The following is a 16297-nucleotide window of genomic DNA, read 5'->3' as shown; positions in this document are numbered from 1 at the left end:
ATCTCCACTGCCTATAAATAGGACCCTCCTTTAAAAGGAAAAAGACACAAAACAACAAGAAAGAACATTCTTTCCTTTCTTTTCAATTTCTTCTTGATTTGCTTCTATTTGATTTTACTGCAGAATATCATATGGAAGTCCAGATAGTCTTGCCTTAAATGAATAAATGCTCAGTGGATTGACTTGGACAGAGCAAAACACAGTCAATCATTAGACTTCATTGAATCCTCGAGGTTTATCATAATCATTGCACACAACCAGCGAAGGCAAATAAAACCTTAAAGACAATGGCACTGATACACGCCTTGAAGCCATTTCAATATTTTTTCAGTTTAGAGTTCCAACATTCTTAAAGTTTTATCTCATTTCAACAATGGTTGTCATAAACGGAACACTAAAATAATTGGCTTTTGACTTTGTGAAATGAAACCAATTTGATGGTGGCAACTTTCCAAGATGACAAAAAAAATACATTTCCTATTATCAACATTGAAGGTTGTCTATGCCCTGACTACACCAAGACTAGAAAAGGGCGAAAATGAGTCAGTTGCTGCAACCGGAGAGAGGCCGAAATGGGACAATGCCGATTATATGAACAAAAGTCACATCTTGAATGGTCTGGCTAATGGCTTATTTGACACATACCAGAATGATGCTACTACAAAAGTATTATGAGACAAACTGAAAGCTAGGTACATAACAGAAGATGCAACAAGTAGAAATTTCTTGCTAGTCGCTTTAATAATTATCAAATGGTCAATGGATGTTCTGTTATAGGACAACTGCGAGAAATTGAAAGAATGCTTAATTGGTTTAAATAATATAAAATGAATATGGATGAAACTGTAATTTTATCTTCCATTGTAGACAAATTTCCTCCATCATGGAAAGACTTTAAAATAAGTCTGAACCACAAAAAAAAAAAAAAGAAATAACTCTTGAGGCTTTAACAAATCAGCTTCAAATTGAAGAAGAATACAGGAAACAAAAACAAGTTGCTATTTCTAGTGAAGCCAAAATACACGTTGTCGAGGAAGGACAGACCACTAAACTTGCCAAACAAAAGTTCAAATAGATTGTCAATGGTTCAAAATTCAAAGGAAAGAACAAAAGCACATGCTTCCATTGCGGAAAACCAGGACATTTCAAAAAGGAATATCAATTATTGAAAAAGAAAATTACTTCTTCAAATAGTGCTGCTTTTGAAAATTTTGTAGCTATGATTTTTGAAATCAATGTGCTTGAAGAAAATGATGCTTGGTGGATTGATTCAGGTGCAATAAAACATGAGTGCAATGACAAGAATCTATTCAAGAATTTTGCTCCAAGTGACCATGGAAATTTCTTATACATGGGAAATTCTTCTACAGCAAACATTAAAGGCAAAAGGACTATAGAACTTGAGTGCACTTCTAGAAAAACTCTAACTTTGAAAGATGTTGGCTATGTTCCAGAAGTTAGGAAAAATTTAGTGTCTAAAAGTTTATTAAATAAGTTGGGTTTAAAGTTGTATTTGAGGCAGATAAATTCATTCTGTTAAAGGGGAGAATATTTGTTATATGTGTAAAGGAATGTTCAAAATAAATATTATTAATAATAATAAGAATAAGACTATTGTTTTTGCTTATATGATTAAATCCTCTCATTTATAGCTTTATAGATTAAGACATTTAAATTATAGAAGGCTAGATGATATGTATAAAATGGACTCAATTCTAAAATTTAATCAAAATATTGATAAATGCAATACATGCATGCTAACAAAAATAATTAAATGATGAGTGATATACTCTTAAGCTTAATGAGACAAAACACAGCATCTGTTATGGCTATTAGCACTATAATATAATATATTATATTTCATCCTAAGTGTTAGGTACTCGCAATGGTAAGAAAATGATGAGTTATATACTTTTAATAGACCAATAATATAAAGTTTGTTAGAATACTTTACTTACAAGGGCATTCTTGATAGGATTTACTTATGTGAGTTTGAAGTATAGTCACTTCTAGGAGCTTAAGAGCTTGATTCTAATAGCACTCATGAAAAGAGGGTTTTGGCACATGGCCATAAAAGAATCATCGGATAATGTGCATTCACTAGTATTGAAGTTATTGTGTGAAATGTGTTCGATTAACCAAATGAAATAGCTGGTTCAAAATATAATCTACCATGCAATTTTGATTAACTTTAACTCGTGTTCACTAACTGAAAGTTCAATTGGAAGACACCTTCATTTATGCAATTGATTTTCAAGATTATTAAAAATTTTGGATTATTTTGAAAATAGTGGAGGATTGTTTGATATTTTCAACAATAATGAATGTGGGATAGAGTCATTTAACATTGGAAAAAGAAAAGGAAAAAAGTCATTTAAATAAAGAAGAATACAAGTTTATTATAGTTGGACTTTAGTAGGCAATAAACCCTAGATGGGCTTTGCTAGGCTTCAATGAGCTTGAAAATAATTAAATTTAATATTTAATTATTTATAATGGCACTTGGCCATGTGGCACGTGCAAGTGCAAATGCAGGCAATTGGAAAATTATATTTTCAAAAAGAAAAAAATTCTACAGATAATTATAACTAAAATTGTTGGAAACAGACAAAACAGTTATGTCTATTTTAAAAATCAGTTTGAAATTAATTATGTTTGTTGGCTACTAATAGATATAACTACTAGAAACAAATAGAATCTGTTTTTGTCTTAAACAGACAGAATTGTGTCTGTTAGAAAAACTATCTCCATTGCATATAAATATGACCCTCTTCTAAAAGGAAAACGACACGGAACAACAAGAAAGAACATTCTCTCCTTTCTTTTCCTTTTTTTTTTTCAAGTTCTTCCAAATTTGCTTCTCTATGATTTACTATAGAATATCATTTAGAAGTCTAGATAGTCTTGCCTTAAATCAGTGAATGCTTAGTGGATTCACTTCCGTAGTGTAGAAAATAGTCAATCACCGAGCTTCATTATATCCTCAAGGTTTATCACAATCCTTTTACACACAATCAATGGAGGTAAATAATACCTTAAGGACAATGACACCGATACATGCCTTGAAGCCATTTTGCTATTTATGCAGTTTAGAGTTCCAAAACCTTTGATAGTTGGGCTTATTCTTGTGAAAGTTGCATGTTTTGACTACATGATTCCTATGGAAGACAACAACTACCTCATTCAATAGTTGCACAATCTTACTCTATTCTACTTTTATGGTAGGGATTACATACAGGGGCAGAGCCTCCTTAATCCAAAATTTTTAAATTTTTTTTCATTACATATAAAATTTTTAAAATTTTTTATATATTCTCTTAATGACTCTCTCAAAATAATTTTTTATTTAATAACTAATAAAAAAATGATTTTACATATCTCACTTAACTTTAAATTTTTTTTATTTTTTTTTCAATTTATATTATTATTTTATTTACTTATTTATTTATTTCATTTTCTATTCTATTTACTCATATGTTCTCAAATATAAGTTGTAGTGTTACATTGTTATTTAAAATTTCATCAATGCATTTTTTTTTTATGAATCCTGATTATGTAAGAGGAAATTAATTTGAGTATTTTTTTATGAGCTTTACATTTTATATTTAGTTGAAATGAAATTATCTTAAATAAATAGTCTTTAAACAATCCTGATTATATAAGGAAAAATTATTAATCTTATATATCATATTTAATTATTTATATTTTACACATTATAGTCTTTTATTTAATTTTATATTTCTATTATCAATTTTTTGATTTTTAATTGAATTTAACATATTGGTTTTTAAAATTTTTAATCCTTACTCTTCTGTGTTTGACCCCCCAACAAAATGACTAGCTCCACCCCTGATTACATATGTACTAATGTTTCAATCTTTCTTGAAGCCATAAATACTGTTGTAAAGATTGTCATTTCAACCTTACAAAAAATCACTTAAGTAGTAAAACTTTATTGTTATTATTATTACTTAAAGTAATAATAACAATAAAATTATTAGTCATATTATTAATAATATGCTAATTATTGGATGGATAATATAGAAGACAAGTATGTTTTTAAAATATCGTAGACAAATATTAATATACCTTCAATAAAGTAGTACTTTATGGAAAACAAAAGTTGCCCTTAAAATAAAATAATTTTATATAGCAATTAGTTTTTATTGTAGTTATACAAAAATTACTTTGCATGAAACACGTAGGGCATGTATTGTGACTATGCTCTATCCTGTTTATGTAATGATGGTAAGTTGAAGTTATTTAATTGAGTGAAAACAATATTGTTTTTTCTCTACTTAAATAAAAAAGTTGTTTAACTATTGTGAAAATATGGAAGCAAATACTACTTTTAATGAATTTGGTATCTTTCTTGTCTTAAAATAATTTAATAATTAGGATTAGAAGTATCCATGGTCGGAGCCAAGTAGGATTCGGGTTTGACTTGATTCATCCATTCAAATTATATTTATTATTAAAATATTAAAAATTTACGTTCAAATGTAAAAGTCAGGTAAAATTTTCTCGAGTGTTTGAACCAAAAACAAGAAAAGAATCTAAATAAAAGGACCATAATTGATCTTACCCTTTCATAAAGAATCATTAAGTCGCAATAGAACTCCTCTGTTTTTACTTTTTATATTTTTATTATTACGTAATTAGATGATATGATGAAAAGGAGGTATATTATTAGAATGTTGTACACAGAAAAAGAAGAGTAATATGCCTTTAGTACAGTAGCATTTTACCAAAAAGTTGCCCTCTAAATAAAGCAATGTAATATAGCAATTACTTTTTCTTTTATTTAGTTATAAAATAATTATTTTTCTTGATGGTGGAAACACGTGGGCATATATTGTCATTTTGATATAAAAATACACTTTTTAGTTTTAAAGAAGGAAATTATTTAACTACAATTCAAAAATTTTACTTATCTTTCTTGTCTTAAAATAATTAATTAAAAATTACACATTTTATGTGGAATACGATTCTTTATCTTTAAAAAAAAAAACTGTACTCGTCATTAAAAATAAAATATTTTTTTATTGACACTGTTTTATTCTTGAGAAACAAGTCAGTGAGTAAAATAGTAAATAAAAACAAAGCAAAAAAGAAAAAAAGCAATTTCCACACTTCGATTTGCTTTTTTAAAAGGCAAAATCATTTTAAAAAATTTGTGATTTCATAAAATTAGATGAAACAACATAAACTAGTGCAGTACCACCAAGCGTACAACATTTTAGATCTATTAACACCCAATTTTGTTAAAAAATCCACAAATAAATTTGTTTTTCTATAAATAATTTTTTATTAATAAAATAATATCCCAAGATGGGGTTGGACCTAAAAATTTTGGACCTGTCCTATTGAACCGAATACTCAATTGCTTTGTTATAATTGGTATGAACACCAACCTAATTGGGTGAAGATAATTACAACATTGAGTATTTATTTCTAATTCTTTATTGGTAAAAGTTTTTAAATTGCAAATTGTTTTCTCGTAAACAACAGATTTGTACTGCATGAGGAAAATAAATTAAAGCTTAATGTAATGGGTCCACTTTGTGGGTTTTTATAGTATTTAATTAGAGTTATTAATACATAAGATAAATTAGCATTAGCACTATTACCCTACTTTACTTTTTTTTTTTTTTGAGAAAATAATGGTAGTACCTCAAGGTGTGTGTGTATATGTTTTTGAAAAGCACCTCAAGGTATATATGAATCAATCTATTCTCTTGCTTGCTTTTTTTTTTAGCATATATAGTAGTATTATTGAAATTCGATTTTACATATATATATGTAATTATTCAAAAATATTCATAATTTTGAAAATCTAGTTTTGGAGGACTGTTAGTATTCTTAAAACTTTACTTTGATAGGTTTAATTTTTTTTTTCTCAGCCAATGAAAAGTATTTTTATTAATAATGTAGAGGATCATTTCAAGAAAAATCATACATAATAGTTGCTCAATCATAAAGACATAAACCAACAACAAAAAAGAAAACAGACAGCACCTAACTACCGTACTACATATTTGTCTCCAAAACCAGAAACACCTAACAAAAAAACAAATACCAATAACAACATATATAGAAGCCAACCCAAAATTTCATCCAACAGAAATCATCATAGGACAAATCCATCAAGCCATTACCACTTTCATGCCCTTGTCTCTGCCTTTTTTCGCCAATTTTTTTGTTTAAAATTTGATGATGGGCTCAAATAAACCCACCTCACTCAACACCTTATCATTTTTCGATAATATTCAGCCATCTTCGATATTAATATTAATATTAATTTACTTTAGTTTAAAGGATTGTTAATACTCCTAAAAGCATAAATTTAATGTGCATTTTTGGAATTGAAACTTTTACTTAATGATATTAATATTAATATATATTGTTATTCCGGAAATAATTGGAAAAACGAATAATAGGGAAGGTATGTATATTAAAATATTGTACATGAATAAAAATGCATTCCGAAGCTAAAACCTTTATTCATCACTTTGTTCATCTTCTATTGAGGATTCCTCCACTGCTTCTCTGGTTCCTTCCACCTGAAAATAATAATAATAATAATAATAATAAAAACCATAAACTTACGTAACTCAATAAAATGGCTTAATAAATAAATTCTCTTATCAACAACAAGTCATGAAGTTATGTGTCATAGACTAGTAATACTAACAAAGACAAAATTTTCAAAAGAGATCATAGATGTTGACTTACTTGGTTGAATACACATTCTATGTGAGCAATAGATAATTCCTGACATTCTTCACAACAATAGATATAACTTTCTGAATGCTTTTCTTCTTCACAAAATCATTTTTAAAAAAAAAATTTTTAGGGTATAAAAGGATGAATATGATATTTAGATTTAATTAAATGTGGTAGTAAGATGCACTTCAAATGAAAATTGATGTCACAAAAGGGGCAGCGAAAGAATGGCACGTCACAAAGAGATTCATGGCATTTTTTACATATGGAAAGGCCATGTTTATAGTTTTCATCCATATTGCCAAAGAGCCTTTGACGTTCAGTTCCGAAGTAGAAAAGAGGGTGCTTATGAGACTTGGATTTCAAGGCTCGCATTAAGGAATTGGCACATCGAAGGTGGAAGCTGAGGTAATATTGACTCCCACAATTACAATAGCTAAAGCCGTGCTCCTCCACTGTGGCACCACAAGCACATCTATAGCCGTCGCCAATGACAACTGGGTGTAAGGGGTATCCTGGAAGAACAGGGACTTGGATCTCTTGTGGGAAATCCAAGACAAGATTCATGAAGCACATAATGACAATAGATGAAACTATAGGCTGGACCCAAGATTGCTTGGTAGCAAATGCTGCACTTAAAATTTTGTTTGGGTTGGTGCCTAAAATTGAAGAAGAAAACCCCATGGTCTTGGTTGAAAAAACACGACTTGGATTCTTTCTCCATCTCTTTTAGCCTCTGGCTCTCGTTTTTGGGTGTTGCTGTAGAAGCACATTTCACATCAAGCATGAAGTCACATAGGTAGCACATGTAAATAAATCCAGCCGAAAGGTCTCTACATTGATGACACAAAAACATCTCTGTATTAGAAATGAGCTTGAGAGGGTGATCGGGGTGAAGAGGGTGTTCCATCCCATGAGCAGGGATGTACCCAAGAATTTTTTTAAGTGATGTTATAATTAAAATAATAATTAAAAAAATAAATATGTTAAAATTCATAGAGTAAAAGTTTTAACATTAAATTAAAGAAAATGTAAATTCAATACAATCATTTAATACTTCAAAATAGAAATATTTAAAAAAACTATAATTATCCATGACCATTTTTGCATATTTTGAAAACGTTGTATGATAGTATTAGTGGAAACACTATCTGATACATCTTTTTCAATATAAGTCACCAAGTAATCATCCATCCATTGGTCACTCGTTCGATTACATAGCTAAATTCAAACTATCAAATTAATCAAAAAATATTTAGACATGAAATATTTAAAAACTTAATTTGGATTGAAAATTGCTTACAATTGAAGTTTAGTTGAGTTGTTTTGAAAGAGTGAAAAACATAGCAAAGTCACTGTAGGTCTCAAGAGTAAGACTTGAAATTTTGAAGAAGGGGGAGTGTAAAAAGGGTTCTTGTGATAGGGAGAGGAAGCATTGCAAACAAGTAAAAGGATGCACCGAAGGCAGCGAAGAAGAAGATTGGAGCAGTTTTTGAAGTACTGAGTGTCGTGACAAGTGGAAGACAATAAGAAGAGAATTAGGGAATATAAGAGAATTAAAGAGAGAAGCTTTGGAGGAGAATGTGATAGCTTTTTAGGGATGAGAAGAGCCCCCTAAATGAATTGTGAGGCTTTATATATATAATGCTAAAAGTGACGATTACTCAATAATAGACTTTAATGCCTAATGAATGACATTATTATGAAGAACATTAATATGAGTAACCGTTATTATAATCGGGCATAATAAGACTTGTTCTCGAGTAAAAGATAATAAAATATAGGTACACGTGAAAAAGTACAAGAGAAAAAGGTATACGTGAACAAGTACAAGAGAAGAAGCTATACGAGAACAGGTACAAAAAAAAAACTGTACATGAATAGGTACAAGAGAAAAAAGTGCATGTGAATAAGTATACGAGAACAAGGTAGGAGGATGAAACACTTATACTTTAGGAAAAAGTTAAGAGGAAGACCTCTTAACTACCTCCATATCTGAGCCACTGAGCCACCAAGCCAAACTCTTTAGAACATCCCACGATGACAGTAACCCATGAACCCTACCACTTATTCCGAGTTGCTTTCACTGTCATCCAAGCGAAGTAGTTATTCTATTCGAAGTAGCTGTTCTACTTGTATTAGTTGTTTCATATGGAGTAGTGCTCTACTTATTCTAGTTGTTCTGTTTTAAGTAGTACTTCACTTGTTCTGGTTGTTCTGCGTGAAGTAACGCTTCAATTGTTCTAGTTGTTCTGCGTGAAGTAACACTTCACTTGTTTTGGTTGTTCTTTGTACAATATTATGTTGTAACATAATTTTTTAGAGAATAAGTATTAACTAAAATCAAGTATCTACATTTTGCCCCCTGTATAAGAATTCTTACTTAACAATAATTCTTATACATTACTTTAGGGAAAAGTTTTATTTTGTACTATAACGTATTGTACTATAACATCTCAGGTAGTAACGTCCCAAGTAGTACTATTTCGGATAGTAACACCTTAAGTTATAATGCTTTAGGTAATAACATATTACTGTTTAGTGTAATGTTTGATTAGTTATATAATAATATATTTTCATAGAATAATATTTTCAAGATACAAATCGTAAAAGGAAAGTTAATCTTTTTCATAAAAACCTTGATTCTATATGCTCTATAAATATGAAGCTACTATAAACAATTTTCTTTATTCAGATTCTAAGCAAAACAAAATTTAGAGTAAGGTTTGTTCTTTTGCAAATCTTTTTGAACATGTAAGTTTTTCTTCTTCTTATAATTTCTTGTTTGCTCTCTCTCTATTTTTATTTGTATTTTTCTTGCTTTTCAAAAAAAATTGAATTTCTTTTGCTTGCATGTTTGTTGCCCCCCCTGCATGAATTTTTTTTAATTGAAATATGAGAAAGAAAATAATTCATGCATGAGATGAAGATTTTTGATTGAACGAGATTTTTTTTATGTATATATATATATATATATATATGTATATATTTGAACAGACAGAAAAACTGTTTGATTTAAAAAAAAGTTCAAAATAAGAATTATTTATGTTTGGAAAGAAAATTATCTTGGTAAAACAAGGATTTGTTTCAAGTCATGATGTCACAACCCAGTACTCCCCTCGAGCCCATGACAACAGCCGCGGTGTCCTGATATACACTCATTACCTAAAATACCAACCGGAACCCCGCAAGGCTTTAATATCAGTTTCTATTTTCTCATGTGAGTAACCATTGCCAAATATCATGTTCTAAATGATTTTAAGCTATTTTCAACTTAAAACAATAAAAAAATGATTTCTGTCTCACAGGGGCATTTTGGTCATTTTTCTCTAAAAATTTCAAAACTAGCTAAAAATGTAGTATGCAAGTACAAAACACATAATTCATAATCAAAAATAAGTTTAAAAGTCTAAAACCTTCATTTAAAATGAAATTATGACTATTTGAATATAATAAAAATATTCAATAAAATAATTCTATTTTCNAAACCTTCATTTAAAATGAAATTATGACTATTTGAATATAATAAAAATATTCAATAAAATATTCTATTTTCTTATAAAACAATATTTATAGAGTTATCGGTAAATAATTTTTGTAGTGTAAAAGCTAAATAAATTCATACATACTATAATACAGATAACCAAAGTATAAAATTTAATTTACAATAACCAATGGGCCCCCGAATAACCAAAAGTAAGAAAGACTGTGAATCTACAGTTTAGAAGATGCAAATCCAATGGTGGCCTTGATGAAATCAGCTATCTACAACCTATTCTGAGCCTAAAATGGGTGGAAAGGAGAGTGGCGAAATTATATAATCCCATTGAGTAAACAAACACCATCCAAAATATCTAAAGTCGAGTAAATGGAGACGATTAAAATATTCCATCTTAATATGTAATTCATAACATAAATATTCATTTCATTTAAATAATCAACATAGCTTATGAGTATCTTAAAAGCTTGGCTCTTGCCAAAATCATTCTCAGGAATACCTTGGCCAAGGCATTTAATCGAGTCCGCCAAGGCTGTTAAAAAGTTTCGTATACACATAAACATATTTTTAGTTTGAAAAACATAGCCGTTTCTTGGCATAGCCGAGTTCATCATCACGAGGTGGTTCGATGTGACGTGAACTCTAACCATACCTCAAGAGATACCCTACGCGCCTCTCCGATCGAGGTACATATATAACCAGATTTCGTGCCCCTCTAATAGGCTGGTCCACAAAACTCGCCCACTGCAGCAAGCTAGACCCACCATACAATAAAAATTCAACAGCATGACATGGCAATTTTATCATTATCCAGCCTATCAAGGCAAACAACAGTTTATACATTTTTAACACAAATACCAATTCAGCCATTCATGCAAATATTGCCATAAGCAATCAATTAGAACCATGAATTTACAACACATGAAAACAGTCTCCAATTACTCTATTTTCAAACCACCATTCAATTTCAAGACGATGTTATAATATCATTTCATTAAATCACATTTTAGTTACAAAACACAAAGATTTACCATTTAACTCTATCAAACCCTGTTCTATAAAATAATTACGATGTCTTTTACATGCTCAATAGAATGTTTGCATATTTAAGAAGTTCAAGAAATCGTTAAAAGACGATATCACCCCTAATGGTACCATTAAGTCGATTAAGCCTTAAACTAGTTCAAATAGGAATTTAAAGGTGAAATTAAGACTTTTACTATCCAAGGATGACTTAAAATGGTAATTCGGAGTTCGAGGATCAATTTGGAGTTAATCAAAATTTTCACTATCTAGGGGTAAAATGGTAATTTTGCCACTTGAGGACAAAATGGGAATTTTTTTGAAAGATTTTGATCATATTTGACTTATTGGAGTATGATTTGAGGTTGAGAAGTGAAAAATTGAAATCTCGATATTTTTCGGAGCATAGGGGTAAAACGGTAATTTTGGCACCCCATGGGCAAAACAATAATTTTCCACCACCAAGACACTTGTCCAGCACATGGTCTTCCCTTATCCTCATTTTGACCTTTGACTAATCATGTGGTGAAAATAAAAGGTTTAAAATATTTAAAGTTTTAAAAATAGATCAATGGAAACATGCCATATGTCAAGCTTAAGATATTTTATTATTTAACTTAAAAATCAGCATAAATCAGCCCATTATCTCTCCAAATATTCGACCAAGCAAGGAAGAGAGGGAAAGAAAGGAAGAACAAACCCTAGGTGAAGAATTTCAAGAGAAAAAGTGTGGAAAATCGAGGAAAACAAGTGAAAAAGGTAGGATTTTTCAACTTAAGCTTGAATCTATTTTCCTTAAGCATTTCTCCTTATTTTCCATGCTTGAATTACATGTTTTCATGATGAATTCATGGCTGGTCAAATGGGTAAGGAGAGAGAAAGATGTTGGATTGATTTGATTTTAAGTTATGTTAGTGTTTTTAGTTAGTTTAGCATATTTAGAAGCAAAACAACAAGAAAGGAATCCATTTTCCCCATGAATCTTCATAGCCGAATCTTCCTTGATATGTGTGGGAGATGGATTGTTATTATTTTAAGAGAAATGGCTTAGAAAATGATGAATAATGGTGAGAAAATTAAGTAGGAAAAATCATAGTGTTAGTGCACTGTAATGGCCGAATTTTTCCATGAAAAAAATGGGAGGGTTTTGATGCTGAAATTGGTGTTATTTGAATAATGTTTGGTGAATTGAGGTATTAGAAATGAAATGGAGCAATTTGGAGCCAAATCGGACACAATTGTCATTTAATCGGGTAATAGGTCGAATTAGGTCAGCACTGCATTTAAGCGGTAGTCGGATAAGTTGCATATCATATCATGCATATAACCAAGCCTGAATTGATTTATAATGGTCAAGCATTAATGTGGTGAATTATGTATTGTACATTGTGGATAGGTGGTGAGCAAATGACATTGGTAAAAGTACAGAGATTGTGCTTGAAGACTAGGATTAGGAGTACATTGACTCCTAGAACTGTGAGTGAACTTATTATCGTCTTAATTAGCTAGAGTAGTTTTATTCAATTTGGTGATTTTATAAAAAATGTGTTTAAATAGTAAATTGCTATGTTTTAGGAGAAATTGTGATTTATAAAATGATTTTATAAATTTTTTGAAAAATTGAATACTGGTTTTGAAAATAGAGTAATTGGAGACTGCCTACTTGTGTTATAAACTGTGTTTTAAATTATATGGCTTATAGCAATATGTGAGCATGAATGGCAAAGTCGGTATTTGTATCAAAATTATATATGCTATGAATTCAACCTTGAGAGGCTAGATTGCGATAAATTACCATGTCATGCAGAAAAAGATTTTATAAATCAGGTGGTAGATAAAATAATTCATAATCCCTACAGTGGAGGTTCTGTGGACCAGCCTAAGAGAGGAGGCACAAAACCAGATATACTTTACCTCGATCGAAGAGCCGTGTGGAAGGTATCTCTGGAGGCAAAGATTTGAGTGCACTTCATGTGGACCACCGCATGAGAGTGAGACTCAGCCAACGCTAAGGCATGGCTAAAATTTCGGATGTAAAGACATTTAACAGCCTTGGCGAACTCAGTTGGGATAACCCTCGATCAAGGTATCCCTAATAACTGAGTATGAGAATTATTTTTGGCACGAGCCAAGCTTTTCAAGAAATCATAAGCCTATTTGTTTATTTGGTTGAAATGAATTGAATGGTAATGAAATTACAGTATGATGACTTATTTTAATTCGTTTCCATTTACTCGCTTTTAGATAATTTAGATGGTGTCTATTTACTCACTGAGATTTTGTAATCTCACCACCCTCAATTCCCCACATTTCAGGCTCGAGATAACCGGTAGATAACCGATTGCATTAAGGACTTTAGTTAGCCTTGCATCGACAAAACTGTAGGTTCACAGACTCACACCTTATTGGTTAGTTGGGGGCCCACGTGTCACTGTAAAAGAAATTTTATACTTCAGTTATCTGCTTTAAAGTACGTATGAATATACTTAGCTTTTACACTACAGAAATTAAATTACAGATTTCTCTATAAATATTATTTTTATTTAGAAAATAGAATATTTCATTGAATATTAATATTTTATTCAAACAATTATAATTTCATTTCAAATAATTATTTTAGACATCTAAATTTACTTTTAATTATGAAACATGTGTTTTTCACCCACACACCATGTTTTTGGCGGGTTTCGATATTTTTGAAAAAAAATAACGAAAATGTCCTTGTGAGCTAGAAAATAATATTATATTATTTTGATTTGGAAACGACTTCTGGTTTCTTGAAATGCGAGATTTAATAACTGTCACTCATCGGGGAGATACAGAAGCTGATGCTAAGCCTTGCGGGGTTTCGATCGGCATTTCGAGTAATAAGTGCCTATCGGGACGTCGCTGCGGTTGTCATGGGCCCGATGGGAGTTCTGGGTCGTGTCAATTCATTTTTCATAAAATTCAAAAAATCGAATAAAAAGACCACTTTAGATAATTAAAATGATGATAATGTTACTCACTTTTCTGGAGTCAAATATTTTTAGAGTACTCCAATTATCGATCCTCGGGTATAATTTCTTTGCCTTTATCGGAGGATTCACCACCTAAACATAATGCACAATCAAGCAATTTACCACATTGGTGCTAAACCGTTATAAAACTATATGGTTGCATGAAATGGAATGTAAATTGCTCGAATTATCATCTAAACACGGTGTTCTACTCAAACTCAATTGTGCACCTAAATAAAACGGTATTGGCCTAATTCGATCTATCACTCTATTAATTGGCCAATATGCCCAATTCAACTCCAATGATCTCCATTTTTCTTCCAATTCTCCAAACCATCAAACACAAGTCAAATAGCATAAAATTTAGCAAAATCATCTTCACATTTTCTCTTGAGAATTTTGTCCATGGTGGGTGCATCAACACTATGATTTTTCCTACTCGATTTTCTCACCATAATTCATCATTTCCTAACCAATTCACTTGAAATAAAATCAAATCTACCATTCACACTTTACATGGAAAAATTCAGCCAATGATGGGTGATGGGAGAAAGTGAATTTTTCTTGCTTGATTTTAATGCTACACATCACTAACTAACCAAAAACACTAAAATATCTTAAAATCTAACCAAATCAAGCATCAAAACTCCTCCCCCCATGTCCGGCCAGCAAGGGTATCCTCATGCAAACTTGATTCTTAACCATGGAAAATGGAAAAAAATGCATGGGAAAGGTAGATCACATGCTAGAATTGAAAAATCTTACCTTTTTTCACTTGTTTCCTTGAATTTTCACACTTTTCCCTTGAATTTTTCCACCTAGGGTTTTTGTTCTTCTTTTCTTCCTTTGTTCTTGTTTTGGCCAACCATATGAAGAGAAATAGGTTGATTTTATGCTAATTTATAAGAAAAATATTAAATGGATGAGAATTTGACACATGTCACCATTCCATTAGTCCATGTGTCATTCTTACTCATTAAGCAATCTCTCTCCACCATATAAATTTTCTCAATTATCCATGATAATATTGGGTAAAATCCATGTGCTGGACAAGTGTTGGGTGTGTAAAATTACCATTTTGCCCCTAAGGTGGCAAAATGACTATTTTGCCCTTATGCTCGAAAAAATGTTGAAATTAAAATTTTTCACTTCTCAAACTCAAATTATACTCCACATAATCAATCTTAGTCAAAAATTTCATCCAACACTCACATCTTAACCTCGGGTGGTAAAACGACCATTTTGCCCCTAGGTCATGAAAATTCCAATTTGACTCCAAATCAGTGCTCGAACTCCGAATCACCATTTTAAGTCATTCTGGGGTTTTAAAATTCTCAATTTTATCTTAAAATCTCTATTTGGACTAGTTCAAGGCTTAATTGAACTTAGTTGCACTACTAGGTACACTACCGACTTTTGACGATTTTTCGGGGCTTTCCAAGTATGCAAGCATTCTATCAATCACATGAATGACATGGCTAATATTTTATAAAGTCGGGCTTGACACATGATGTAGCTAAAAGTAAATTGTAAAAGCAAAAGTGTTAAACAAATTCAAGCAAACACGTCAAGGAAGAAATTTTTTTTTATTGAATTGATTTTTGCCTTAAAGCTTGTTTTTGATGTTTTGATTGTTTTTGTTTTGAATCTTCTTTTTGTTTTGAAGTATAACTCTTCCATGTGAAACATTAAAATAAAGAAACAAATAAAAGTTGAAGTGAAGAAGGGTAAATAAAAGCTGGTGTATGTCAGCTTTTTGTTGCTTCTTTTATTTGTTAGCATCACAAGCTACGTTTCTTGGCCTTGAGTATTGTAAGTACAAGCAGCAAAAGCTTTTTTTTTGTTTTTTTATTGAATTAAAGCCTTTTGTTTTACTTTGGAGCTCGCAGCTTGTGTGGCACCTTTGTTTTGGACATTTCTTTTCACCTCACGACTTGCCACAAGCTATTTCTTTTAAAGCTCGTGACTTCTGCCACGAGCTATTTTTATTGGAGCTCACGACATATATCGCTAGCTATTTCTTTTAAAGCTCACAACTTATGCCTGATAC

Source organism: Theobroma cacao, chromosome 10 (genome assembly GCF_000208745.1).
Source record: "Theobroma cacao cultivar B97-61/B2 chromosome 10, Criollo_cocoa_genome_V2, whole genome shotgun sequence".
Taxonomy (NCBI): Eukaryota; Viridiplantae; Streptophyta; class Magnoliopsida; order Malvales; family Malvaceae; genus Theobroma; species Theobroma cacao.
Note: the sequence above shows the minus strand (reverse complement) of the source record.